The following is a 27,555-nucleotide window of genomic DNA, read 5'->3' as shown; positions in this document are numbered from 1 at the left end:
GAGGAGGAGGAGGAGGAGGAAGGCAGGGAGGGCAAGGGGAGGAGGAGGAGGAGGAGGAGGAAGGCAGGGAGGGCAAGGGGAGAGGAGGAAGGCAGGGAGGGCAAGGGGAGGAGGAGGAGGAGGAAGGCAGGGAGGGCAAGGAGAGGAGGAGGAGGAGGAGGAGGAAGGCAGGGACGGCAAGGAGAGGAGGAGGAGGAGGAGGAGGAGGAGGAAGGCAGGGAGGGCAAGGAGAGGAGGAGGAGGAAGGCAGGGAGGGCAAGGGGAGGAGGAGGAAGGCAGGGAGGGCAAGGGGAGAGGAGGAGGAGGAAGGCAGGGAGGGCAAGGGGAGGAGGAAGAGGAGGAAGGCAGGGAGGGCAAGGAGAGGAGGAGGAGGAAGGCAGGGAGGGCAAGGGGAGGAGGAGGAGGAGGAAGGCAGGGAGGGCAAGGGGAGGAGGAGGAGGAAGGCAGGGAGGGCAAGGGGAGAGGAGGAGGAAGGCAGGGAGGGCAAGGAGAGGAGGAGGAGGAAGGCAGGGAGGGCAAGGAGAGGAGGAGGAGGAGGAGGAAGGCAGGGAGGGCAAGGAGAGGAGGAGGAGGAGGAGGAAGGCAGGGAGGGCAAGGAGAGGAGGAGGAGGAGGGGGAGGGCAAGGGGAGGAGGAGGAGGAGGAAGGCAGGGAGGGCAAGGAGAGGAGGAGGAGGAGGAGGAAGGCAGGGAGGGCAAGGAGAGGAGGAGGAGGAAGGCAGGGAGGGCAAGGAGAGGAGGAGGAGGAGGAGGAAGGCAGGGAGGGCAAGGAGAGGAGGAGGAGGAGGAGGAAGGCAGGGAGGGCAAGGAGAGGAGGAGGAGGAGGAGGAAGGCAGGGAGGGCAAGGAGAGGAGGAGGAGGAAGGCAGGGAGGGCAAGGGGAGGAGGAGGAGGAAGGCAGGGAGGGCAAGGGGAGGAGGAGGAGGAGGAAGGCAGGGAGGGCAAGGGGAGAGGAGGAGGAAGGCAGGGAGGGCAAGGAGAGGAGGAGGAGGAGGAGGAAGGCAGGGAGAGCAAGGAGAGGAGGAGGAGGAGGAGGAAGGCAGGGAGGGCAAGGAGAGGAGGAGGAGGAGGAGGAAGGCAGGGAGGGCAAGGAGAGGAGGAGGAGGAAGGCAGGGAGGGCAAGGAGAGGAGGAGGAGGAGGAGGAGGAAGGCAAGGAGAGGAGGAGGAGGGGGAGGGCAAGGGGAGGAGGAGGAGGAGGAGGAAGGCAGGGAGGGCAAGGAGAGGAGGAGGAGGAGGAGGAAGGCAGGGAGGGCAAGGAGAGGAGGAGGAGGAGGAGGAAGGCAGGGAGGGCAAGGAGAGGAGGAGGAGGAGGAGGAGGAAGGCAGAGAGGGCAAGGAGAGGAGGAGGAGGAGGAGGAAGGCAGGGAGAGCAAGGAGAGGAGGAGGAGGAGGAGGAGGGGCGCCGGCTCCGCACGGGGCGCGCACTGCTTGAGCACCTGCTGGCTACCGGCCCCCCGGGCGGCCTTCCCGCCCGAGGCCTCGAGGCCTCGGCTCCGTCCCCGCAGGCCTCGGGGGCCGGGGCGGGCGGGGCGGGCGGGGCGGGCGGCCAGGCGGGGCCCGGGGCCCAGGGGCGCCCCCGAGGCGGGCCGCCTCCCCGAGGCCGAGGCCGAGGCCGGCCCTCAGCGCGCGCGCAGCCGCACCACCTACTTCTTAGCACTTCGGGCAATCTGGGCTCACGACTCCGCCCCCAAGCACCCGGCGAGCTATTCCATTGGCTGTCCCTCCCGCCCGTCCCTCGGCCCCTCCCCCTGCGCGCGGAGGCCTGCGGGTCGGGCCTTGAGGCCGAACAGCTCCGGGAGACGAGAGCGCATGCGCCGGGAGCCTCTGCAGGAAAACTACATCGCCCGAAGGGCCGCGCGCGCGGCGCCGGCTCGGCCCCCGCCGTGGAGAGAGGGCGCGGCTTGTAGCCGGAGAGGATCACAGCGCGGGCAGCGCGGCGGCGGCTTCCTGGTGAGTGGTTTCAGGGGTTGGCATGATTCCCCTGGCGCCCCCTCCAAGGCCGCTTCCCTACTCCCGCCGCGCGGGCCGCCCTCCCCACCCAGCTCCGGGCCGGCGGCCCGTCACAATGAGGCTGCTGTGTGACGTCGGCGCCGCCCGGCCCCGCCCCCGCCGCCCGGCCCCGCCCCCGCCGCCCGGCCCCGCCCCCGCCGCCCGGCCCCGCCCCGCCAGGAAGCTGGGGCGGCCGGGGGCGGGGCCGGGGCGGGGCTTCCCTGCCCCGCATCCGTCCGTCCCCCCAGAGTACGGGCCGCCCTGAGGAGGACGCTGGCCTGGCTCCACACGAAGACTCAGTGCTTCATGGCATTTGGGAAAGGCCGAAGTTCAGTGTTTGACCCTCTAGAACCTATCTGATAAAAGCATCAAAAACCAGCTCAGGAAAGGAGGCGCCGGTCCCGCTGCCCGCTGACTCTTTAGAGTAGACCTTAAGGATGGATGATAAGAGAATCATAAAATTATGACCCCTGTATGTGTTTAAGTGTAAGCTGATGGGTCGGCTGCCAAAAGTTGGTTATTCTTCGTGTATCTTCTATAAACATGCTTCTCATGTTCGGAGGAGACAACGTTAATGACGTCTTCCATCGGCCAAATCTTTAGGGTAAATCTTAGAGAGTAGACTAATGCGTAACCAAAAATGACTTTTTCTTTTTTTTTTCAGGCTAAAAAAATTAAGTTTCACAGTTTGTGCCATGACTTGGTAGACAAAAGCGACTTGCAAAGAGGTAGACTTCTTTCCTATCAACACCACAAAAAAGACCCAGAGCTAGGATAGGCTTTTTATTGTTTTTTATTAAAGATTTTATTTATTTTGAGTTTTACAATTTTCCCCCCAATCATACTTCCTCCCCCAGAAGGCAATTTGCCAGTCTTTACACTGTTTCCATGGTATATATTGATCCAAATTGAGTGTGATGAGAGAGAAATCATATCCTTAAGGAAAAAACAAAGTATAAGAGATAACAAGATCAGACAATAAGATATGTTTTTTTTCCCTAAAGGGAATAGTCCTTGAACTTTGTTCAAACTCCACACTTCTTTCTCTGGATACAGATGGGATTCTCCATCGCAGACAGCCCCAAATTGTCCCTGGTTGTTGCACTGATGGAATGAGCAAGTCCATCAAGGTTGATCATCGCCCCCATGTTGCTAGAATAGATTTTGAGCCTGGTAAAAGGTTTGTGACCTTGGAAGGGGTGAGTCCATCACTTTTCAACTCAACTGTTCTATTTTTGAACCTTTCTTTTAGTTGGTTGAAACATTCTCTAAGGTTTATATCTATGTTTAAATGGAAATTCTTGCTTCCTTTTGGTAGGAATTTTCTTTATTTGGCATCTGGATATGGATATGGCCTCTGGTACCTCTCTGGTGAGAGAATTTTGTTTGGAGTTTGCTCTGTCTCTGTTATGTGTTTTGTAGCTTTTTTTTGTTTGTTTATGCAAGGCAATGGGGTTAAGTGACTTGTCCAAGGTCATACAGCTAGGTGATTATTAAGTATCTGATGGCAAATTTGAACTCAGGTCCTCTTGACTTCAAGGCCAGTGCTCTATCCACTGTGCCACCTAGCTGCCCTGTTTTGGGGGGGAGGGTTTAATTCTGAATTTTATAATTTTTCCCCTCATCTTACTTCCCTCCCCCCACCCCCCACAAAAGGCAGTCTGTTAGTCTTTCCATTGTTTCCATGGTATATACATTGATCTAAGTTAACGTGATGAAAGAGAAATCATATCCTTAATGAAAAAAATAAGTATAAGAGATAGCAAAATTACATGAAAAGATAATGGGTTTTTTTTTTTAAATTAAAGCTAATAGTCTTTGGTCTTTGTTCAAATTCCTTAATTCTTTCTCTGAATAAAGGTGGTCATAGATACCCCAGAATTGTGCCTGATTGTTGCACTGATGGAATGAGCAAGTCCATTAAGGCTGACCAAAACCCCCATGTTGCTGTTAGAATCTACAATGCTCTGCTTTTGCTCATCTCATGTAGCTGTTTGTTTTAATTGTTCTATGTGGGAAAAGCCAGAAGCAAAATCTCAGCTGTCTTCTGGTGAGTCCGCTTGTTGTCCTTCTCTCCTTGTCCTGATTGGCCAATTCCATTCTCTCTTTTCACTCCCCTCCCCTGTAGGCAAGCATCTCTGTGCCTTAACTCTCCTCTCTCTCACAGGTAGGATATGGGACAAGACAGATTTTCCTTAAAAAAACAAACAAACTCATGATTATGCCACAGGACATCTTTTCCTCAAAGTTGTTATTGCTTTTTAAAACTATTCCTGTTCCTTTTTTTTTTAAAGACTGCTCTGTTGGTCTGTGATACTATTGTCATGATGAGATATTTGTAGGGTTTTTCCTTCCTTTGTGAATGGTTATTTCAACTGTTTTTTTTATATTTCTCTGTGTTCTGATTTGCAAACTTTAGCTTCCTAGTTTTTTTTCCAGGCTCCTGCTCACACCCACTCCTCAGAAACTTGGGGACTCTTCCTTCCACCTTAATCTTGCCATTTCTCTAAGATAAAATTTGTTCCCACAAAGCAACCCAAAGAGAAAAAAGAAGAGAAGTAAGTTTCCTTCTTTTGAAATCTACTACTCCTGCTCAACTAGCATCTTGGGGCTTTTAACTTTCTCACCCAATTCATCTCCTCATTCTCTTTTTCACTCTTGTTGTAAACTTCCTTTTTTCTCCTGCTCCACCCCTTTGGTTGGGAAAAGTGTTTTCCTTCCTCTCTGTAAATCTAAAAGTTGGAAGGAGCACTGGGTGTTCAGCACGAGCCAGCTCCCTATTCTTGTTCAGGAAGCTGTCCTGCTGTATTGTTACTTCATAAAAGTTTTGTGATTGTCTCAGGAAAATCTGTGATTTGTATATAAATTTGTATGAATTTTCACATCTATAAGCTAATTCATTACAATAATGTGATGGTATTGCTTTTAGTTCCCATAGCAAAATTGCTATTTTAAAGTAAAAATTTGCCTGTGCAAAATTGAAACAATTAACATTTTTGATTAATGTTAAACATAGCTAAACTGTGATTTTAATCAAAATTTGTTGCCATTCTATGCCATAAGTAAGAGTTATGTTTCCTGAAGAATCTCATTTTCTTGTTTTTTTGAGAATGATATGAAGTAAATAAACTTGAAAAGCAGATGAGAAACATTTTTATGAGATGAACTTCATCCTTAGTTAAGAAACCTTTATGATGTTTTTGTTTTTGTTCTAAGAAATGAGATTTCAATATGGAGACATGATGTTTATTGAAATGTAATAATTCATATGTTGCCTTATTTTGAAATCTGATTTAGCTTATATTTGTTTCATCTGAAATTATATAAGAAATATGTACAAATTATTTGAGTCACTGAAAAATGTTCTTTATTCAGAAGGATTCTGAAAGTGATGGCTTCTTTATTTGTTTGAACATGGATAATAATTGAACATATTAATAGGAAAAATTGTTTTATAAAATCTTTCTATATATAATTTGGAATTATTTATACATCCCAAATCTTTTGTTTGTTTTGAAGTAAAATCACCTGTGCAACATACATAAAACATTTTTATAATTTTTATAAAATTATAAAGAGTGACTTTTTGAGCTATTCCCCAATTGACAAATGGTCAAAGGATATGCAAAGGTAATTTACAGATGAGGAAATCAAAATGATCCGTAGTCACATAAAAAACTGCTCTAAATCATTACTTATCAGAGAAATGCAAATTAAAACTTCTCTGAGGTACCACCTCACACCTCTCAGACTGGCCAATATGACCAGAAAGGATAATGATTATTGTTGGAAGGGATGTGGGAAATCTGGGACGCTAAAACATTGTTGATGGAGCTGTGAACTCATCCAACCTTTCTGAAGAGAAATTTGAAACTATGCCCAAAGGGCAACAAAAATGTGCATAACCTTTGATCCAGCAATACCATTACTGGGTCTATACCCTGAAGAGATCATGAAAAAGGGTCAAAATATCACTTGCACAAAAATATTCGTAGCAGCCCTGTTTGTGGTGGCAAAGAATTAGAAATCAAGTAAATGTCCTTCATTTGGGGAATGGCTTAGCAAACTGTGGTATATGTATGTCATGGAACACTATTGTTCTATCAGAAACCAGGAGGGATGGAATTTCAAGGAAGCCTGGAGGGATTTGAATGAACTAATGCTGAGTGAGATGAGCAAAACCAGAAAAACACTGTCCACCCTAACAGCAGCATGGGGGCAATGATCAGCCTTGAAGGACTTGCTCATTTCATCAGTGCAGCAATCAGGGACAGTTTGGGGCTGTCTGCGATGGAGAATACCATCTGCATCCAGAGAAAGAACTGTGGAGTTTGAACAAAGACCAAAAACTATTACCTTTAATTTAGAAAAAAAAAAAACCCATGTCTTATTGTCTAATCTTGTTATCTCTTATACTTTGTTTCTTCTTTAAGGATGTGATTTCTCTCTCATCACACTCAATTTGGATCAATGTATACCATGGAAACAATGTAAAGTCTGCCTTCTGTAGGGGGGGGGTGGGGGGAGGGAAGTAAGATTAGGGGAAAAATTGTAAAACTCAAAATAAATAAAATCTTTAAAAAAAAGCACTACAAAAAAAGTGACTTTTTGGCATGCTCTGAGACTGTTGTCTTCTGACTCAGTTTCCCGACATAACAAAATGTTTTACCTATCAGACTTTAAGACTGGCTCAGGGCATTTGGCATCCATATGCCCTCTGCCTGAAAATCAATACCTAATAAGGAAAATTTTCCCGTTATGTTCTAGGTCTTTATAGCAAATTTCTATACATTCATGTCAGGTAGTCAGTATAAAAAATATAATTCAACTTAAAAAAAATTGTGCCAGTTTTGCTTATAGCTATCTAAATTCTAATAACCAGTTAGACTGATGTGTAGCTTTGGCGCCAGTTGTCAGCTATGTGTTCATTATGGTAATTAAGACCCTTTAAAGGTTTTTCAAAATGCTAAGGGGAATAGTTTAACAAAATGATATTTTGTGGCATCAGAATGTGATTTTCTTATAACAGTATCAGTTTCTGTTTTAAGGAAAAGAATGTCAGTCAACTAAGTATAGAAGAAGGATGATGTGTCTATTTTTAAAGTATTTTAAAGAGAAATCCATTTTCAGTTTTGATAGCATAAGGTTAAAATGTTTTATTTGTAAATCACTTACTGGATGCACATTGCTCTAAAATGATTACCAAATGTATATTTGTCAAACTTTAATGAATTCACTTCTGTAATAGAATTCATATCCTCATGGAAGTTATTTTTGTTAGTTGAATCTAAATCCCCCAAATGGGGAATAAATAATGGCAGCTAGAAAACTAGGTTTTTAAGACCAGGTTTGTATAAGACTGGTTAGGTTTTCAAATTTTAAATTTGTAATTTAAGTTCTCTGGGTGACAAATGGAAAATCAAATTGTAATTTCCATGATTGAAGAAGTTTTAGAATTTCATTTAGTAATAATGAAAATAAAAGTTTTAACCTGTTTAAAATGTGTGTTGAGAAGTTCCTTTACTAGAGATAGAGATCTCTACAAGTAACCTAGATTGAAGAAGACCTCTGGAACAACTTCTGAAGCCACAGACCTGTATCAGACAGCCCCAGAATTGGACCTGAATTTTCCTTTGCTGTTTGCGCTTCTTATCTGTATGGTATATATTATTAAAGGGGCCTGACTATTCCCTTTTGATCATTGTAAATGTGTCACCCACCATTATGTACTGTTATGGACCTCCCCTTGCCTGCCATATCTCTTGGCAATGTTCAGTCCCAAAGTTACGTCAATCTCGCTCTGATATACGCACCATCTCATTATATCTTTATTTGATTAATCCACAGTTGATATTATGGTGTCAAATTTTGATCAAAATGAGGGAATGTGAAAATTGAATTTCTAAACTCTTAGATTTCTTTTTTTTAGAAAGATTTTACAATTTTTCCCCCATTCTTGCTTCCCTCCCCCCCACCCCCCACAGAAGGCATTCTGTTAGTCTTTACATTGTTTCCATGGGATACATTGATCTCAGTTGAATGTGATGAGAGAGAAATCATAACCTTAAGAAAGAAAACTCTAAAGTTTAAGAGATAACAAAATTCCATAAGATGATGGGTTTTTTTTTTCTAAATTGCAGGTAATAGTCTTTGATCTTTGTTCAAACTCCACAGTTCTTTCTCTGGTAAATTCTTATATTTCTGATCAAAAATTAGCTTCTCATTAAGGTTTATAATTCTAGATATTAGCCTCTGCCCTTCTCAAGATCTGTGTTCTCCAGTTATAAATCTGAAAGAATACTCTTACAGAAATTATCCTGGTCCCTCTCTAATTGCATCTGCAAGTGGACTTTCACAGTTGTGTCAACAATTTAAATAAAGAACATCCTGAGAAGGCAGGATACTGGTCTGTCTATCTGTGAGAAACTAAATGAATTCTTACACTTAGCACATTTTGGAAAGGTAGAAATTCCAATGTTTTATATGTCTATAACACATCTGATAACCTAAAAGACCAAGTCAGAAAAGGAAACAGTAGGCTTGCTGCTAGTTGAATGAATCTTTGTTAGTTCTGACCTAGAATAGACCTTATAGATGGGTAAGATAACCATAAAATAATAACATCTTAATTCACTAACCTGATTTATTGGCTTCCAAAAGTTTGACTCTTTGTGTGATTTCTATAAATACTCTTCTACCATGATGTTCTAGGTAGACAATCTCTAATGATGCCTATCACCAGTAAATCTTAGTGAATAAATGTCATGGATAACCTAAAATTGGGGGTTTTTTAAACCTAAAAATTTAGGTTTTTACTGAGAAAACTGGGGCAAAGAGAGTAAAGTGATTTGCCCGGGGTCATACACCTGGGAAGTGTCTGAGGGCTGAATTTGAACTCAGGTCCTCCTGATTCTGGGCCTGGGGCTCTTATCTCTTGGTCATCTAGCTGCCCCTGAGTCACTTTGGGAGTCCCAATATGTGATATTGCTGACCAGAACAAGAGCAAAGTGTAGCAACAGGCCTTTTAACTGTTTCATCCAAGAAGCAAATGTCCCCCACCTCATTTTCTAAACTATTCAATCCAGTCTAGGGTCTGGTAGCTAAGCAGTGGCCTTGACTGGATAAAGGCATTGTCTTCTCATCTAATCCCTTTTCTGTCCTATTGGCTCTTTTGCCCAGTTTCCTAACCCAAAGTTTATTAGGCTTCCGAAAAAGGAGGAAAGGTTTTGGTAGAGGGCTCTGGTTTTTTAGGAGTTTGATTTAGTACTAAAAAGATTTCTTTCATTTAGGTGAATGTAAAAAGGACTTTAGACTTAAACAATATTTATTTCCTCATTCCCATTGGGCAAAAAGCAAGCCTTCATATGCTTTGATGGGGCAACTGCAGACATTTTTGGTGCCGTTCTCAATCTAGTGTCCCCACAGTTGTTAGAGACACTCCCTCTTTGGGGACGCTGGCAAGCCAGAAACAGTCTCCTATTCCCGTGAAGTAGAAAAATTCCAGGAGATGCTTTGAACAGAAAGCAAAACTGGGGCATTGAAGCTGCTGGAATGTTTTCGCTGCTTACCAGCTCTGCCTAAGGAGAGGAGGATCTGCTGGCTATTTGTTATTCCTCGAAATCAGCCAAAAGACAGCCAGGGTGTGTATAAAGGAATGGCCTTTGTTGGGACTTTTGCCCATCAAAACCCAGGCCAAACTCAGGAAAAATGGGATTTTTTTTAAAGTTTATTAAAATGTCCAAGTAGTAATATGTTATGGCAATGCCATGTCTCTCTCTAATAACAAATACAATCCTCCCCATGGCATCAACAAGTCACAGGATTGCAATAAAAATAAATAAATAAATAAATATAAATAAATAGACATCCTGGAAGGGGAGGAAGATTCCAGGGCTCTGTGGAGTTGATAAGGCACAGCTAACTTAGAGTCACGAGGGGCATTCTTCCTGCCTTAATAGAACCCTGGACAGCACCTTGTCTCCCCGAACCAGACATGAAGCAGACATTGGGTGGAGGGGCACTTCCCTAATGGAGTTGTGATGAATGCCAAGGCCTCCTGAGACAGTTTGAAGACAGAATATTCTTGTTGGATCCCGCCTTTTGATTTTATAGCCCTTTGTCTAATTACTATAAATAAATATCCCAAAATGTCACTTTGGGGTCCAATTCCTAACCAGACCCCACGCATGCATAACCACAAGCTTAGAAAACTAATAAACACAAATATTAATCTAATTCCATTTGTTCTGAAGACCAAATTCTCCAGGCAAATATGTTAGCCTAATTCCATTTATTCCTTATTAGGAAAACATGTTAAATTCTTTATTAAGGTCAAACTCTATAGTGTTATCAGTTAACATAGATTGCTCAGTCGAGATCAGCAAGGGTTTCAAGACTGAGCCAGCTTTTATTGATAATTTTCAGAATGAGAAAATGCCAACTGGGATAGATTCAAGTCAGCAAAAGGGGCTGGGCATCTCATTTCCACCCCAACTGCCTAGCTAAAGTCTGGATGACTTCTCTCCCAGTACTGATTGACAAGAAGGATTGGGATCAATGAGTTACTGAGTCAGGAGAACTTCATTTTTTTTGGAGACAGTAGGGTTAGATGACTTACCCAGGGTCTTATCAGTAGTGTCTAAGGTTACATTTTTAACTTGAGTCTTCTGAACTCCAAGGCTCTATCTACTGTGCTACCTGACTGTCCCCATAACTTTCAACAGGTATCTGAAGCCTTCTTAGAGGATTTCATATAATTATGACTGGTCATAACTTTTCTGAGATTCATCCTATAATTCTTCCATTGAAAACATGAAGATTACAAGAGACTAAGGTAGCAGCTGGGACTGATATAGAGAAACAAGTTAGAGGTTCAACCTCTCTGTCTAAATATTAGAAATTTCCCTAACTGGGGGCTCTGAGCAATGTAGCATTACAGTGAATTTTTTTTTGATGCATTCTTTTTTGAAAAATTGGACCGGCATTAGGATTTTTTTCTGCCATTAAGCTAACTCAAGTCAAGATCTAGGCATCCAGGGTGATCTGGTAAGAGGGGAAGGATATATAAGTTCTATCAGTCATCAATGCCTTCTCTTCACAGTCTCTGATACAGAGTAAGCGCTCATTAAATGCTTATTAACCTTACTCTGCCTTGCTGCAAGCATGTGGGGGGGGTTGAGAAAGAGGGAGGGAGGGAGGGAGAGAGAGAGAGAGAGAGAGAGAGAGAGAGAGAGAGAGAGAGAGAGAGAGAGAGAGACTAGCTCTACCCAATGGTTCAGAAAGGATGGCTCAATTCATAATTCATGGAAAATCCAAAGTCTGATGGATCACCTCTTTCCATCATCATGCATACTCTCTTCAAGAAAAGACTCAGTAAGAGCTCTGCTTGGCAAGCAAGAGGTAAATTTATCAAACAAATAAACAAAAAAAGATTCCATTTTAACAGAAAACGACAGACTCCCTCAATGTGCGAATTATCTCAGAATCCTCCAAGGAGGGACAGTAGTAAATAAATAAATGAAGACCAATGAGGAAAAGATACAACATGCAGCCAATTCTAATCTATTGAGACAAGTGGAAAAATGGAGATGGAGAAGAATGGGTAACGGGCAGCAAAAAATCACTGCCACCCTGATTGCAGCGGTTCTACACAGAAGTTTAATCAATGCAAATCAATCACTCTTTCTAGCATGAAGCCCAAAAGGAGCCAGAAGACTGGCATTACTTCCCCAGTGACAGAGATGACCCTGACTCAGAACCAAAACTTATCAGTAAATCTTACAAAGATGAATGATTGGGCAATGGACAGACTTTTCTTTAAGCAGAAAAACTCAGTTGAAGGCAAACTTGGCAAGAGGCCCAACAAAAGAAGCTCCTGTGTGGCCTTTTTGGGATGGAGAGGTGGTTAGTCCTGAAAGATGCAAAAATAGAGGAGAAAAGAATATCTGTCAAATTGTTTTTGAATGGCAGAGGAGAGGTAGAGGAAGGTCAGAAGTGGGCAGGAAAGCAAGGTAGTTTTGTCATTAGTTTTGGTAAAGTTCTGGAGGGGCCAGGCTTGGATTGAAGCCATTTCCATGGTGGTGGGCATGGAGGAGCTCCCATTCTGGCACACTCAAAGGCTCCTGTGAAGGGGAGTGGTGGCTGGGTCCAAACTGGGAAGAGACACCCTCCTGAGTGGAGGGTGGGGATCAGCTACCTCTCATCATTTCTTGGAGCCCCAACTATGGGTGGCTCTTACTCATGTTTGTTCATTTTCCAATCATTTTTGACACAGGCTCCCCAATTCCTGCCATCCAAGGGAACAAGGACCAACTACAGGACCAACTACACATCTCTCCAGAAGAGGTTTGAGCTCTATGCTAAGTTCTATAAGCCATCACCACACACTCTCAAATAGAATAACAGAAGATCACAGTCACCTATAAAATCCTTATTTCTCCTCTTTGTATACCATTGTGTTTGTTAACTTCCTAATGAAATGATAATTCATAGTTAAAAATGAAGTTCAACTAAGGAAAGTCAGCCCAAGGGTATTTAAGAATAAAAACAGAAGAATAATACCAGAAGGAAAAAATGGGAAACTCAGCAATAATTTTATCACCATTGACAGCTGAGTCACTATTCTAAGATGCTCACATCATCTGGCTGTGTGTCGAGAAATAGAGATGTCCGTGAAGGGGACCATGAGGAGCAAAGCGGTCCAAAGGGAGTGGAAGCAGAGGTGGAGGCCCCTTGATTGGCCATGGTTAGACACTTTGGGGGTGGGGTCCATGAATATAATGAATATATCCGTGGAGTAAAATATGAATAACATGATGAAAAGAGACTAATGATGCAGAGTAAAGTAAGCAAAGTAAAAAAAAAAACATACATAAAATGTGGAGCGGCTAGGTGGCGCAGTAGATAGATAGAACACCAGCCCTGGGGTCAGGAGCACCTGAGTTCAAATCTGTCCTCAGACACTTAATAATTACCTAGCTGTGAGGCCTTGGGCAAGCCACTTAACCCTACTGCCTTGCCAAAACCTAAAAAAAATAAATAAATAAAAACCATAAAATGACACAATGCAAAGCAAAAAAAACCAAAACCCAAAACCAACCACACACACACACACACACACACACACACAAAAGTGAATGTGGCAAAATTATAGCAAAGTATAGCTCAAAAGAAGAGCTAATAGTAGTTAACACCTAGATAACATTTACAGAATGCCAACCCAACAAATTCCGGGAGGAGATGCTGTTATTATCCTCACTTTACAAAGGAGAAAACTGAGGCAAACAGGCTTGGAAGTGTCTTGCCCAGATGTCCCTCAGCTAGGAAGTGTCTGATTTGAAATCATGTCTCCCTGATTCCAGACCCAGTTCTCTAAATTCTTTTTTTTTTTCAGTTCTCTAAATCTGAGCCACCTAGTTGCCCTACTGAGGATATGTAAAACATCCCCCCCCCCCCCGCTTCATTGAAGAAGTGCTGGTCCATGGAGCACATCAGGTACTATGCTATATTGATGATTTTTCTCTTATTCCTTTTATTTTAAATTGTAAGGGATGGTTCTCTGAGAAGAGAAAAAAAGGAGGATGAAAAGAAGGAATTTAGATTATATAAAAACAAAGTTGTTAAATAAAGGCTTTGAGATACTAATTTATTTGCAAGATATTTAAAGGAGGGAAAGATGCTAAATGCACAGAATAAGTCTTGGGCCTCATTAAAACTGGGGGGGGGGGGTGACTGAGAGAGCATACCAGCAGGATACTTTCTCATCTATGTAGAATCTTTTTAAAAATTTTTTATTTATTTGAGGCAATGGGGTTAAATGGCTTGTCCAAGGCCACACAGCTAGGTAATTATTAAGTGTTTGAGGCCAGATTTGAATTCAGGTCCTCCTGACTCCAGGGCTGGTGCTCTATCCACTGCACCACCTAGCTGCCCCTTATACAGAATCTTTTTTTTTTTTTTGCAAGGCAATGGGGTTAAGTGGCTTGCCCAAGGCCACACAGCTAGGTAATTATTAAGTGTTTGAGACCGGATTTGAACCCAGGTTCCCCTGACTCCAGGGCCAGTGCTTTATCCACTATGCCACCTAGCCGCCTCTCCTTATACAGAATCTTAATGAAAGTGTGTGAGAAGTCCACAAGGGCTCATGACCATGTATATTGGCCCTTATTCTAAGAGACTAAGAAAGTCATCCTTACTTCATGGATCAAGAGGATGAAAATGGCTGGCCCAGCATAAGTAAGGGGTATTGCTGTCATATAATGGTTTACTGGACTGGAAAGGATATAATCATTGGACATAGTTGTTTGCATGTTGTCTTTTGCCTTTGTTTGGGAGCACTAAGCTCCCAAATATTATACCTCTGGTACATCATAGACACTTTAATGTTTCTTGAATCGACTGTTTGCCTGACAGTCAACAGAAAAATTCCCCAGGCCTCTTTCTGTTCCCCCAATGAAGTTTGTTCTTCTCCATCTCCCATTAATTGAGGAAGGGGAGGTCTTGTCTGATCAGAGGAGTAATGGCCCCTCTCCTTGGGATTGGTTTTATCTCCAACAGCTAGATGCTCTCAGTTTGGGGGTCATGTTGACAAAGCATGGTCAAGCATGTGATCAAGATTGTCTCTGTGATTTGAGGTTTGTTTATTTTACCTTATTTCCCTGCTCTCATCTAGTTAAATTCTCATTCTGTCCACCATCTTTAAGGCTCTTAAGGCAAACAGATCTCAATGGGGTTTGTGGCAGGTCTGACCAAAGTCCACCACATTCCACCCCTTGACTGGGGTCATAGGTGGTCACTTCGGCTCTGGGTCAAAACACTATGTATCAGATTAGTAACTGGACACAAGATTCTCTACAATATTGTTGGGAGAAAACAAAGCTTATTGCTAAGATTAATGTACTAGTAAGTTAGTCCCAAGAGAAGCTGTCAACCTAGACCCATGGTTTTTGAGAGAAATGATTGTTAAATGACCAAATATGGGGAGATCATCCAGGATTTTTTTCCCTTTCTCATTTGTACATTAGGTCAAAGTTTAATTCCATGAAGTGTAGGGTAGATGATAAGCTGAATCTTACAAAGATTTTAAGATGAGTCCACTCAATCGAGTCTGAGCAAAGGTAGACCCCCTTATCTCTAGACTGCTTTGGGGGCAGCAGCTGGCTGGTGTAGTGGATAGAGCTCCAGCCCTTGAGTCAGGAGGATCTGGCCTGACACCTGATACCAACTAGTTGTGTGGACATGATGGCCTCACATCCAGGGCCATCTCCAGTCCTCCCGATACAGATGTTTTCAGAGGAGATAGTGAGGCTGGTGACTAAGCACAGCAGCACCCCTCACTCAAATCCCATTCATGTGCTTGTCATGGCTTTACCTCCCTGATGATAGTTCTTCTTTGAGAATGAAGGACAAACATCATCATCATCAGATTGCCTTAGATAGGGGCAGTCTGGATAAGATATATATCTCTTTGTCAAAGACTGAATGTTTAGAGTCATGGTCCCCCAACCCTCTATTAAACTAAGCCCACCTCTCATTTTAATATTCATTTTTTCTCATTAATTAATGAGAGTTGATTGTCAGCCTCAGGAACACCTACTCTTCCAAGGGCATATATTCATTGAGTGGGTTCTTTAAGGGATCTTTAGCATTCCAGAATACCACTGACCCCTTTTATTAATTATTACTAGTATAAATTGCCCAGAAATTATGATTCTTGAACTTTTTATACATCACATTTTCTTATCCTGGGATCTCTTCTCATATGGACTGTGAAAAAGTACCATTTGACTTTTTCCATGATCATCACTCCTTCCTAAAACCACCTAATTAGCAGCTTTATCTTTATAGCATAAGCAAAGTCAGTAGTACCTCTACTACCACAACCACTTCCTATAAACTTAATCTGACCAGAATGAAGCATCCAACAAAGAAAGAAAATTTCAAACTGGGTGATAGTTCATAGGTAATTCATGGTTCGAGTTCCTCTACCTAGGGCATTGCCAAGTGGCCTAAACTTGTATCTTCCAATATGCAACCAGAACAGAAAGAAGAAAAAAAGGATGGCATGGTTTCTTTGGAATTATAGCTAGGTACAATCTTTCCTGTAGCTGAATTATAGCTAGGTACAATCTTTCCTGTAGTATCTCCACTCTTTCATTCTAATGGCCAGTCACCATTCAGAAATCTTTGGATTAGAGATTCCCCAACTTGATGCAGTCATTTATGGTTCCAGGACCATCCATTCAAGCAAAGGACTTCACCCAGATAAAACAATAATCCTTATTCCACTAAATGAAATTCTCTTTTCCAGTCCATGTCCTCTTCTGTTTCATAGTATTCTCCCTTTCAATTGGGTCAAAGGAAAACAGAAGTATCTTGTCATTTGGATGAATTAAAAGATATTCCTACTCTCACTTTGCTCACCAAACTCTGATTAGATCTTTTATTCAAATAAAACCAAGGATTTCCATGTAGACTGTTCCTTGATTAAATCTTCCATTCAAGAGACTCATCAGGTTCCTCATTCAAGTAAAATCTAGGACTTTAGACTAAATGACTCTCAAAATATCGTTTCTTCATCATTCCTAACATAACTGAGCCTGAATGCATGTGCCTTCACCTGGATAAAGAATGAACATAGTGTGCTAACATATTGGATATGCAGGAGATGAGCTGGAGATGAAGGAAGGAAATAAGCATTGCTTCAGTGTCTGTTACATTTCCAGGCATTGCGTTAAATTTCTTACAATGACTCTGGTAGATTCGAGTTATTCTTATCCCCAGTTGATAGTTGAGGAAAATGAAGCAAACAAAGATTGGCAACCTATCCAGGCTAAGAACTGGAGGTCACATTTGAAATTCAGGTCTTTCTGACTCCAGTCACAGTCCTCTATCTAGTGGATCCCCTAGCTCAAGGATGACTTCAAGATGACAAATTAAGATCATTAAGAAGATGGCGATTCTATCAACAGAGTTAGAAAGAGGGGAATGTTTTAAGCAAAATGCATTCTGTTTAGTTCATTTAACTAGAAATGTCTACTAGGCAGGTTACTGAATAGGAGAGAGACTGGGGCCGGGGAGTTAGATTTCTGAATTCTCCATATGGAAATGGGAGATGATCAAAGGTTTGTTGATTGATATTTCTTTATCCACCATGAGTTGCAGGCTCATTTGGCCTACACCTTCTGACCACTGACTTTGAAGAGCCAAGATCAACATGAACACCAAATTAAAAGAAAGAAAGAAAGAATAAAGATGAGAAAATGTTAAGGTGTACAAATAAATTAGCTTCGACTGGATTTTTCAAACAAGCTATCACAATCGATGGGTTTAAGGTCAGCTTTCATGGATAGCTGAGGGGGAGTGATCTCTTTCTTTACTAGTTTACTTTCCTTCTTCATCTTGTGTAGTAAGGGAATCAAGGAGCTATAGGTTTTTTTCCTTTTTTTTTCTTTAAGGCAATGGAGTTAAGTGACTTGCCCAAGGTCTCACAGCTAGGTAATTAATAAGTGTCTGAGGCCAGATTCGAACTCATGTACTCCTGACTCTAGGCCAGTGCTCTATCCACTGCTTCACCTAGTTGCCCCACGGAGCTATAGTTTTGATATTTCCTGATGAATTTCTAAAATTGAACCATGTTTTATATCTGCTAGGTAGTACCATGGTTCATAGAGCCCTGGGCCTAAGTTCAAATTTGACCTCAGACACTAACTAGCTATGTGACCTTGGGCAAGTCACTTCCTTTCAGTTTCCTCATCCGGGGGTTGCTGTGAGCATCAAATGTAAAGTGCTTTAACCTCAGGATCAGGCATATCAGGTGCTTTATAAAAGTGAGCTATTAGTTTTATCAATAAATAAGCTGAGCTTCCCCATTTTATAAAAATTATTACTTGTAAAGAATAAATTAGGGAAGCCTCTTTTCCTTAAGTTTCTGCTCCTCTCTCTTTCTCTATAGCCACTCTCCTAATTTTCAAGCCTTACATAAAAATTAAAGTCACTATGCTACTTAGTAACAGCATACCCAACAATAAAATGCAGATTTTTGGTTAGTTGGGGTAGCTAGGTGACACAGTGGAAAGAATTCTAGATCTAGAGTCAGGAAGACCCTAGTTCAAAGGTGGATTCAGACACTAACTAGCTATGTGACCCTGGACAAGTCACTTTACCCTGTTTGCCTCAGTTTACTCAGCTATAACTAGAGAACTGGAGAAGGAAATGGTGAATCATTCCAGGGTCTTTGCCAAGAAAACCCCAAATGGGATCATGAAGATTCAAAAATGATTGAACAAGAACAACAAAACGTGACTACTTATAATCTATCAATTGTGAGAACAATCACACCCAAAACACCTTTAGTCATGACTATAACTGTTGACTTGTCAGTTCTGGAAATACAGTCCTGCTATTGAGTTATCTCAGGAGACCAATTAAAGCCTAGCCTCAAAAATTAGGCTCATGTTCCCCCCTACCCACAGACACAAAATACTGGTTAATTCAGCTCTCTTAGCTCTTTTGAATTCTCTTCAGTCAACATTTCCAAATTTTAACAAATGCAAGTCATTACCAGAAGGAGGAGGCCAAATAAACCCAGAAATCATCTCACGCAGATAAAGAAAAGTCAGCCAAGAAATATTTATTAAGCATATTGCTAAGTCCTGGGAATACAAAGAAAGGCACAAACCTTGCTCTGCCTTAAGGAGGTCACAATCAAATAGAGGCTGGCAAGATGTAGTTCAGTAGCTGAGACCATAGACAGAGAGTGGAGAGAAGGTTCAGGAGACAGAGCAGGACCAGGAGTCTCCTATACAAGGGATGGTTGATGCAAGTCTTGAATGAAACCAACAATAACCACCATACTATCTAACATTTACAGAACTTTGAGCTTAGCAAAACACATTATTAATATTTTATTATTGATGTTCACTATCTCCCTGTGAGGTGAGGGTCTTACCTTGGAATATTACTAGGAGGAGAGGCAGTGAGGGAAGGAGAGCACACAGGCTAGCCTCCATAGGCTATAGATTTCTTGGAGAGAAGAAGAATAGGGAGAGGCCCGGAAAGGTAAGAAAGGGTTGGGCAATGAGGAACGGTAATGTCAGAGAGGGATCTCAGTAACTTGTGGGCTCCGGGCCCATCTCCCGCCAGGTTGGGTTCCCTCCAATCTTCAAGAGTCAGTGACTAGCACCCCATTTCTACTAACACTGGATTAACTCTCACAAGAGAATATATATGTATATATATATACATATATATGTAAATAGATTTGACAAGAACATATAAACATTTCTCCCAACACCTGGGGGCCAAGTTCTTCCTATACCACCTTGTTTTGGGGGCTTGGGGAGAAGGGATCTGTTGCTACACAATATAGTTCCCACAAAATTGATATCCAAAGGCCATATATCTGTGGGATGGGTCCTGCTGGGCTGGAGAACCGAAGTCTACTTCCTATCATCACTCCTTGCTCCTCCAAACTTCAGTGCTGGGTTGGTGGCCCTCAGTTTGGATAGAGGGAGCCTCCACTCCCTGCATCTAAAGTGGAAAAGGAAAATGAAAAAGAAAAGGGAAACCCAAGGCCTGTTTCTAGGGGGTGGAAGATGGGGGGAGGCCTCCTGACCCTTGTTCTCTCACCAGAAGCCTTGAGTGAAGATATTACCTTGCTCCTCCCAGATGTGGACCATCTGGAATTGATGCTGACAGTTCTGGCTACTGAGGCACTGCAAAACATCCTATCAAATGTGGTGAAGGCCAACGGAAACCAGTTCCAGAATGCCCAAACATGTGTCAGTCTTCAAGGTTCTTCTAGAAGTGGGACTCTACCATCCTTCGCAAGAAGGCACAATCTTAGCAACCCTCCCCTCCTCCATTATATTTCATATTAAGGGTAACTATGTGAATCTTTAGGAAGACCTCCAGTTCAAATCCAACCTCAGATAATTACAAACAGCACCCTGGGCAAGTCACTGTAATCCTGTCTCCTTCCTAAAATGGAAGAACAAGTGATAAAATATTTCTAACGTGCTTTGTTAACTTGAAAGCATTCTCTAAATGTTAACTGTTATGGCTGTTAGAATTGTTATTTGTTCCCGAAGGCAATATGGGATCATGGGAGCACAATATGGTTAGAAAAATCACTGATTGGAGGTCACCCGGAGTAGGGACACTTGAAGCAGTAAGAACAGCTCAAAGGCAAGAGCACCAGTTCAGGAAAGAAGTAATGGGGGGAAGGGCGGCTAGGTGGCATAGTGGATAAAGCACTGGCCTTGGAGTCAGGAGTACCTGGGTTCAAATCCAGTCTCAGACACTTAATAATTACCTAGCTGTGTGGCCTTGGGCAAGCCACTTAACCCCATTGCCTTGCAAAAACCTAAAAAAAAAAAAAAGTAATGGGGAGAAGGCAGTTAGATGGCACAGTGGATAGAGCACTGGCCTTGGAGTCAGGAGGACCTGAGTTCAAATTTGACCTTAGACACTTAATAATTGCCTAGCTTGGCAAGTCACTTAACCTCATTGCCCCTTAAATTAAATAATTTTTTAAAAAGTAATGGGGGTCTGAATGAGGGAGACACAAAGCCTAGAGAGAAGGGGATGCGGATATTTGATGTGCTGAAGGGAGAAATGGCAAGATCTGGCAATTGGCTGGATATATGGACCAAGAGCCAGTGAGGATGGGACTGACATGGAGAGGGGTGGGGAGATGTGGAGTCTTTGACAATAATGGGGAAGCGTGAAAGGAAAGGCTTGGGAGAAAGAGAATTCAGTCTTGAATATGTTGGGTTTGAGATGCCCAATGGACAGCTAGAGATTCAGGATCAGAACTCAGAAGAGAGATTGAGACTGGAGGAGATCAATTAATTATAGGAGCTAGGAGGTCGCCAATGCAGGAAAAAGGAAAAAAGCCCAAGAGAGAGAGCCTGGGGGATACCCAAAGGTATGGGGCAGGACGAAGTCATCCCAGAGAGGAGACAGTGTGCAGTGGGAGAAGAGGTCAGTGGTGTGGTTCCAGAGAGTTCCAGTGTGAGAACATGGTCAATGGTATCAAATGCCCCCAAGAAGTCCCGAAAAATGAGGACTGAGAACTGGACATCAATGAGATTTGGCAATAAAGAGGTTACTGGTAGCTGAGAAGAGACTAGTTTTAGTCAAAGGGCCAAATTACAGAGGGTTTAAAAATATGCTAGAAGAAAGAAAGTGATGTCTAAGCAGAAATGACTTTTTTCAAGAAGTTTGATAGAGACAAGAGAAATATAGGCTAGAAGGTTTGAGAGAGGGTTTTATGAGAATGGGGGAGACTTGGGTATGTTTCTGGGCAGCAAGAAAGGATGGAAGAGAGAGATGGGGAAAGTCTGAAGATTAGAGGGAGAGAATAGGGATGACTGAAGGTGCAATCTGTGAGAGAAGACGGGAGGGGATGGGATCCAAGGGTCATGTGGAGGGGGTGGTCTTGGCTAGAAAGGCCATCTCCAGAGACTGGGGTAGAGGAAGATAAAAGTGGGAACTTGAGATAGGAGAGGTGAGAAATGAGACAAAATCTTCCACTGAGAGGGTGGGTGGAGACTTGAGGAGAAACAAGGTTTGGAATTGCTTCTGGGGTGAGTGAGATAGAAAATCGATGAGAGGGGCAGCTGGGTGGTGCAGTGGATGGAGTCCTGACCCCTGGAGTCAGGAGGACCTGGGTTCAAATCTGACCTCAGACTCTTAATAATTGCCTAGCTGTGAGACCTTGGGCAAGCCACTTAACTCCATTGCCTTAAATAAATAAAAATTTTTTAAAAAGGAAAATGACAGGGTTAGAAGCATTTAAGCCAGATTCAAATTAGATGATATAAATTTGTAGAGAATGGATGATGGGAGGAATCCAGGATTGGGACCTGGCAAGGAGCGATTTGATAAGACAAGGAAAGGAAGCAGAGGTTTTAAAAATAGAAGACAGAAATGGGCAGCTACATGGTATAGTGGATAGAGCAGCAGCCCTGGAGTCAGGAGGACCTGATTTCAAATCTGGCCTCAGACAGTAATTGCCTAGCTGTGTGGCCTTGGGCAAGTCACTTTACCTCATTGCCTTAAATAAATTAAAAAAAAATAAAAATAGAAGACAGAGTTGAGCGATTTATCAAGGGGTCAAGATTCAGAAGGGAGAAGAGCATCACCAGTGTTGGGGTGATGGCTTCAGTAAGCATTGAAGAAGAGGAGGGATTCTAGAAGTCCCTATGAAGATGTAAACTAGGGTGAGGGTTAAAAGATTCAGGGAAGGAAGGGATGATGAAAGATTAGAATCAGAGAATAGAATTTCAGATTTCATGGACATGAAAGAGAAGCATTTGCTGGGAGCAGGTATGATCAAGGGTATGACTTGTGCATGGCTCTGTGGGTCATGAGAAATGGGTCAATTGAGGAACTGAGAAGGGAAGAGTGTTTGAGGAAATGCTTTACCCATGTTTGTTGAAAGTCACTCATATGAGGGCCAGAGGTGGGGTGAAGACTGTAAACCAGGAGCTTAAATCACCGAGGAAGGGAGGGAGGAAATAAAAACTCCTAGAGGATGATAAAAACAGCAGTTGGACTTTAGAACACAGGATAAATTTGGAAAGTGTGAACCTCAAAGCAGGAGAGGGGTTACTAAATAGTGACGAGTGGTAGGAAGTCCTGAAAGTCTTAATGGGGATCAAGAAATATTCAGATTTCTATATCACACCCAATGAGTTGGGAAGCAATGTCATCAAAGTTAAGTCTTCGGGAATGACAGAAGTTGGGAAGAGTCCAAAAAAGATGAAGAGGAAAACGAGGGCAGAGCAGAAAGTGCAGGAAGACCTGGAAGGTTGGGCTGAGCTGGATGGAACCCTCAAAGGAGTGGGGAGCTGGAGGAGACTGGAATATGCAGTTGATTGGACAGTCCAGGCTGTCCATAGATCTTGGGCGACACTGTGCATCCAATACTAGCAGGACCCAGAATTAACCAGGAAAGAGCTTCCTTTGGACAAACATCTAAATAGCAAGAGATCTGTCTTAGAAGTGGCCATTGTAGGATGGCTAGGTGGTGCAATGGATGGAGCACTAGTCCTGGAGTCAGGAGGACCTGAGTTCAAACGTGACCACAGACATTTAATAATGACCTAGCTGTGTGGCCTTGTGACTTAACCGCATTGTCTTGCAAAAATCCACCCCCTCCCCCCCAAAAAGATTCAGGAAATGGCAGTTGTGTGAGGGATGGTTTAGAGAGACCATGGAAAGCAGGAAGACTTTGGAGACAGCCCAGGTTAAAAGCCCAGGGGTCTGGGCAGCTAGGTGGCACAGTGCATAGAGCACCAGCCCTTGGAGTCCGAAGGACCTGAGTTCAAATCCGGCCTCAGACACTTAATAATTGCCTAGCTGTGTGACCTTGGAAGTCACCTAACCTCACTGCCTTAAATGAATTAAAAAAAAAAAGCCAAGGGACCTGGAGCAGAGACTATGCCAGTGGAGAGAAGAGGAGAAACAGGTGAAAGCTTCAGAGGAGAATCAACAAGATTTGATAATTTATTGGCTGTGTAGGGCTGATGCGGAGAAGAAAGTCAAGGATGACCACAATGGTGGGACTAAGAGACTAGGAGAGCAGTGGCTTCAGGAGAAACAGCTGTGTGGAAGAGGGGCAGGCTTGGGAAGAGACGAGGGCCATCTGCAACGGCCAGCTGATCCTAGTCGACTGGCCATGCAGACCTTTGGTCATGTGCAACTGGGGTTCAGGAGTGAGGCTAGGGCCTGCTCCATCCGAGTCAGCCCTCCAACCTATCATGATGAGGTCACTGAGGAAGAAAGTATGGAGAAGCAAAACAGCTTGGGGAACACTTACTCTCAGCCAGTGAGAGCAAGGGGAAAAGGAGTGATCAAAGAGAAGAAACCAAAGAGAATGGTGTCTAGGCAGAAGGAAGAAGGAAGACCCCATTGACAGGCATCACATCCTGCATGAAGGTCAAGGACCTTCTCAAAGAGGATGGAGTAAACACCACTGGAAGGCACTTGGGGAGACAGGGCATTGCTTTCAGTAATTTCAGTAATAGAATGGCAAACATCTTTTTAAGGACCAATTGTGCAAAGAATTGGAAATTAAGTGAATGTCCTTCAATTAGGGAATGGCTTAACAAACTGTGGTCTATGTATGTCATGGAACACTATTGTTCTTCTAGAAACCAGGAGGGATGGGAATTCTGGGAAGCCTGGAGGGATTTGCATGAACTGATGCTGAGTGAGATGAGCAGAACCAGAAAAACACTGTACACCCTAACAGCAACATGGGGGCGATGATCAACCTTGATGGACTCGCTCATTCCATCAGTGCAACAATCAGGGACAATTTGGGGCTGTCTGCCATGGAGACTAGCTAGCATCTGTATCCAGAGAAAGAGCCATGGAGTTTGAACAAAGACCAAGGACTGTTATCTTCAATTTAGGAAAAAAACCTGCTATCTTATTGTCTGATCTTGTTATCTCTTATACTTTTTGTTTCTTCCTTAAGGATATGATTTCTCTCTCATCACACTCAATTGGGATCACTGTATACCATGGAAACAATGGAAAGACTGGCAAACTGCCTTCCATAGGGGTGGGGGGAGGGAAGCAAGATTGAGGGAAAATTGTAACACTCAAAACAAAATCTTTCTTGAAAAATTACTCACAAAATTAAGTGACTTTGTTTTTAAAAATAAATATTTAAAAGTGAATATAAAAAAAATAAAGACCAATTATATCAAGAAAGATTTGTGCCATTGAATTAATAATATCCTAGCAGTGCTGGGGCCAAGAGTCAGAGAAATCTCTGGAGAACCAACATTCTGAGATTCCCAAAGGACAATGGAGCTATGGGAACAATTGGCCGCCGCGGCCTGCTCCCAGAGATGGTTATTTGTCTATGAGGAGCAGGAGAAAAGATGCCCTCAGAGACGGCAGTTGGAGGGAAGTGCATCTAGTGGATCCATTGGAGTCACACTGCATGAAAAAGATGCTATCTGCCCCAATGGAGGGAGTCCTCACTTCAGGAAGGTCACAGTCCTGCTGAGACATTGAAGCTGTATTGGAAATTGTTAGCTGAGGGACCAATGATCAGAGAAGCAGTTTCCCATCTACCTGGGGAAGGTGAGACGAAGGTGTGTATGAGGGGGGGTGGAATACTGTAGACGACAGGTACCAGGTGAGGCGTGGAGAAGACCTCCAGGGTAGCCAGTCTTTGAGCTGACATTGGCAGGAGCGGGGCAGAGCCTCCTGGGCTTGGGGGTCATGTAGAGGAGAGACGGAGGGTCCTGAGCTAAGATGAGCATGGAGGCCCTAGGGCTGGATCATGGATCACGGATACCTATCAGCAAATATGAACCACTGGTTATTTGTCAATAGTCACGGATCATACACAAGTGTGAATTCTCCCCACTTCATACAAGGACACCAGTCCCAGAGCGAGGAAGGAGCTGTCCAGTTTCTTATCCTAAAGATATTTTGGGGTAGAATTTGAACCCAGGTCTTCTTCCTCCTAGACCTTTCTCCACTCTGCACTCAGAGGGAGGGCTGGATGGGGAGCGGAGGGAGCAGTGAAGGGGCTTGAGGGGGGAAGGAAGTCCTCCTGAAGAACCTATTGGGTGCCTGGCACAGTCTAATCCCAACCAGAACGTGGTCTGGGTGCCACTGATTCCAATTGGACAGGGGAAGAAACTGAGGCTGGCAGAGGTGAAGTGACTTGCTCTGAGGTCTGAGGCTAGATTTGAACTCAGGTGTTCCTGACACGCCAGGCATCTGGAATCTGCCTCAGGGAAGAATTGAACACTACCCAAACCGGGGCGACTCCCTGAGATGGGAGCTCCCATTCTATTACTGAAATTATTGAAAGCAATGCCCTGTCTCCCCAAGTGCCTTCCAGTGGTGTTTACTCCACCCTCTTTGAGAAGGTCCTTGACCTTACGTGATGCCCGTCAATGGGGTCTTCCTTCTGCCTAGACATCATTGACTTGGGTGCCCGTGTGCACTTCATCAACTGTTGTACGAGGGCACAGCCACCAGATGGCGCTCCAGCCCAAGGGACTGAGCATGTGTGGCCATCCCGGGCGGGCTCTGCCTTTGACTGGCATATTTGTAGGGGCCACTCCTCCAGCGGGCTGGGGTTAGAACTGCTGAAGGGCCTCACTGCACTGCGTCTCCTGGGGTCCCCACCCTGACCGGAAGCACAGAGGACCCGGATGGATAGGCCAGGCCGGGATGCTATGGGGGGCAGGCTGGGACCCCAGGCCACAGCCACCCTCGGTCACCTTGAGCAACCCTAGCGAACGATCCTTGGGCTCTCTTCCTGACATCTGACCATCTCGGGAAACGGCCCAGGCTACCCCTGCCAAAGTGACCCCAGAATCCTCACGCCCCTCAACAGCTTCCTCAAGAGTCTTCAGTGAGAATGGTGCCTCCCTCACCCCCCCCATTTCACATTGACGCCTAGGTGACCAGTGGACAGAAGGCTGGGGCTGGCATTAGGAAGACCGCAGATGGGGGACCCTGGGAAAGTCACTTCGCCCTGATGGACCTCAGTTTTCCTCTATAAAACGAGCTGGAGAAGGAAATGGCAAACCACTCCAGTCCGCCAAGAAAACCCCCACCGGGGTCCCCAAGGGGCAGACATGGGCAACCGTGGTTAGGAAGCCCTGTTCAGGCTGGGGAATCCCGCGGTGGATGGGGGGCTCCTGGAGCTCAGGCCACCTTGGTGGGAATCCTCCCGGCCGAAACTCCGCATGGCCTGTTGCGGGTTCGGGAGCCTGGCTTTGGTCGGTGGCACGGGCTGGGCCGGAGCCCCAATGACCAATTGGGAAAACTGGGTCAACAGGCTGGGCTGAGGGGCTACGAGGGGTTTCCTTCTTCAACCCCAGCAGCCGCTTTTCCAGTAGCTTCCTCATGAATTGGTTTTAATGGAAGGAAACCCATTATCTCGGTCACCTGGGGAGGCCACCAAGCTCTCCAGAGGGAAAGATGGCAGGGAGCCTGTCGCCATCCCCGAACCCCCCACATCTCTGACGCCACAGGTTTCCTAACCAATCGGTATATTCCCACCTAGGATGGGAACTTAACTTTCGGAGGTTCCTTTCTTTTGGCTTACCAAGGGGCTGTAGACCCCCTTCAAACTGGTATTGCCATTACCTTACCAATAAATTGAACTTATACGTGGAAATCTGTGCCTCGATTTACCTTAATTACAATCACAACTAGGTTTCTGGGTTAGGTTACAATTGGGGGCAGGATTCACACTGGGAGGAAGACCAGGGAAAGAACGATTATAGGGAGGAGTCAAGGATTCCAGCAATGGGGCAGGAGTGGGAATGGGGTGAGGGTCAGTTTTGGAGAAGGGACCTGGCCCCGGACTAACAGTTCAGGGGAGGTTCACGGTCAGTTCGAGGGCTGGGGAGAGGGGAGTTGGGATCAGAATGGCCCGGCCGAGGATGGGGGACACAAAGCGTCTTCCTAAGAGGCTGGGGGGGGGGCAACCTGCATGGGAGGGAATGGGGGCTGAGGGTGGAACTCCCCCAACCAGCCCCAGCCCCACAGAGTGAAGAGATTCACCTGTTCTTTCCA

At 44.3% G+C, this 27,555-nt stretch overlaps 1 protein-coding gene and 1 long non-coding RNA gene across 5 annotated transcripts in view; one reads left to right on the top strand and one right to left on the bottom strand.

Moving 5' to 3' along the window:
• LOC141510071 (NACHT, LRR and PYD domains-containing protein 14-like) overlaps window positions 1–2,053 on the bottom strand; it is a 28,879-nt gene extending 26,826 nt beyond the window's left edge. The window contains exon 1 of one of the 2 annotated variants that reach the window (XM_074220064.1): window positions 1,645–2,053. The gene's annotated coding sequence lies outside the window, so the exon portion shown is untranslated. Of the gene's footprint in view, window positions 1–1,433; window positions 1,537–1,644 lie in introns of those variants that run through there. The other variant, XM_074220065.1, reaches the window with a different exon arrangement.
• Window positions 2,054–2,229: 176 nt separating this feature from the next.
• LOC141510098 (uncharacterized) lies at window positions 2,230–20,231 on the top strand. 3 transcript variants are annotated; one of them, XR_012474768.1, is made up of 5 exons: window positions 2,230–2,590; window positions 12,260–12,330; window positions 13,379–13,479; window positions 14,542–14,618; window positions 19,654–20,231. It is a non-coding gene; the product is annotated as an uncharacterized LOC141510098 (long non-coding RNA). The 3 variants fall into 3 exon arrangements; XR_012474767.1 differs by lacking the exon at window positions 19,654–20,231 and adding an exon at window positions 17,149–17,246; XR_012474769.1 differs by lacking the exons at window positions 14,542–14,618; window positions 19,654–20,231 and adding an exon at window positions 17,149–17,246.
• The last annotated feature ends 7,324 nt before the right edge of the window (window positions 20,232–27,555 follow it).

Source organism: Macrotis lagotis, chromosome 1 (assembly GCF_037893015.1).
Source record: "Macrotis lagotis isolate mMagLag1 chromosome 1, bilby.v1.9.chrom.fasta, whole genome shotgun sequence".
NCBI classification, from domain to species: Eukaryota; Metazoa; Chordata; class Mammalia; order Peramelemorphia; family Peramelidae; genus Macrotis; species Macrotis lagotis.
This window is presented reverse-complemented; position numbering and strand designations above follow the sequence as displayed.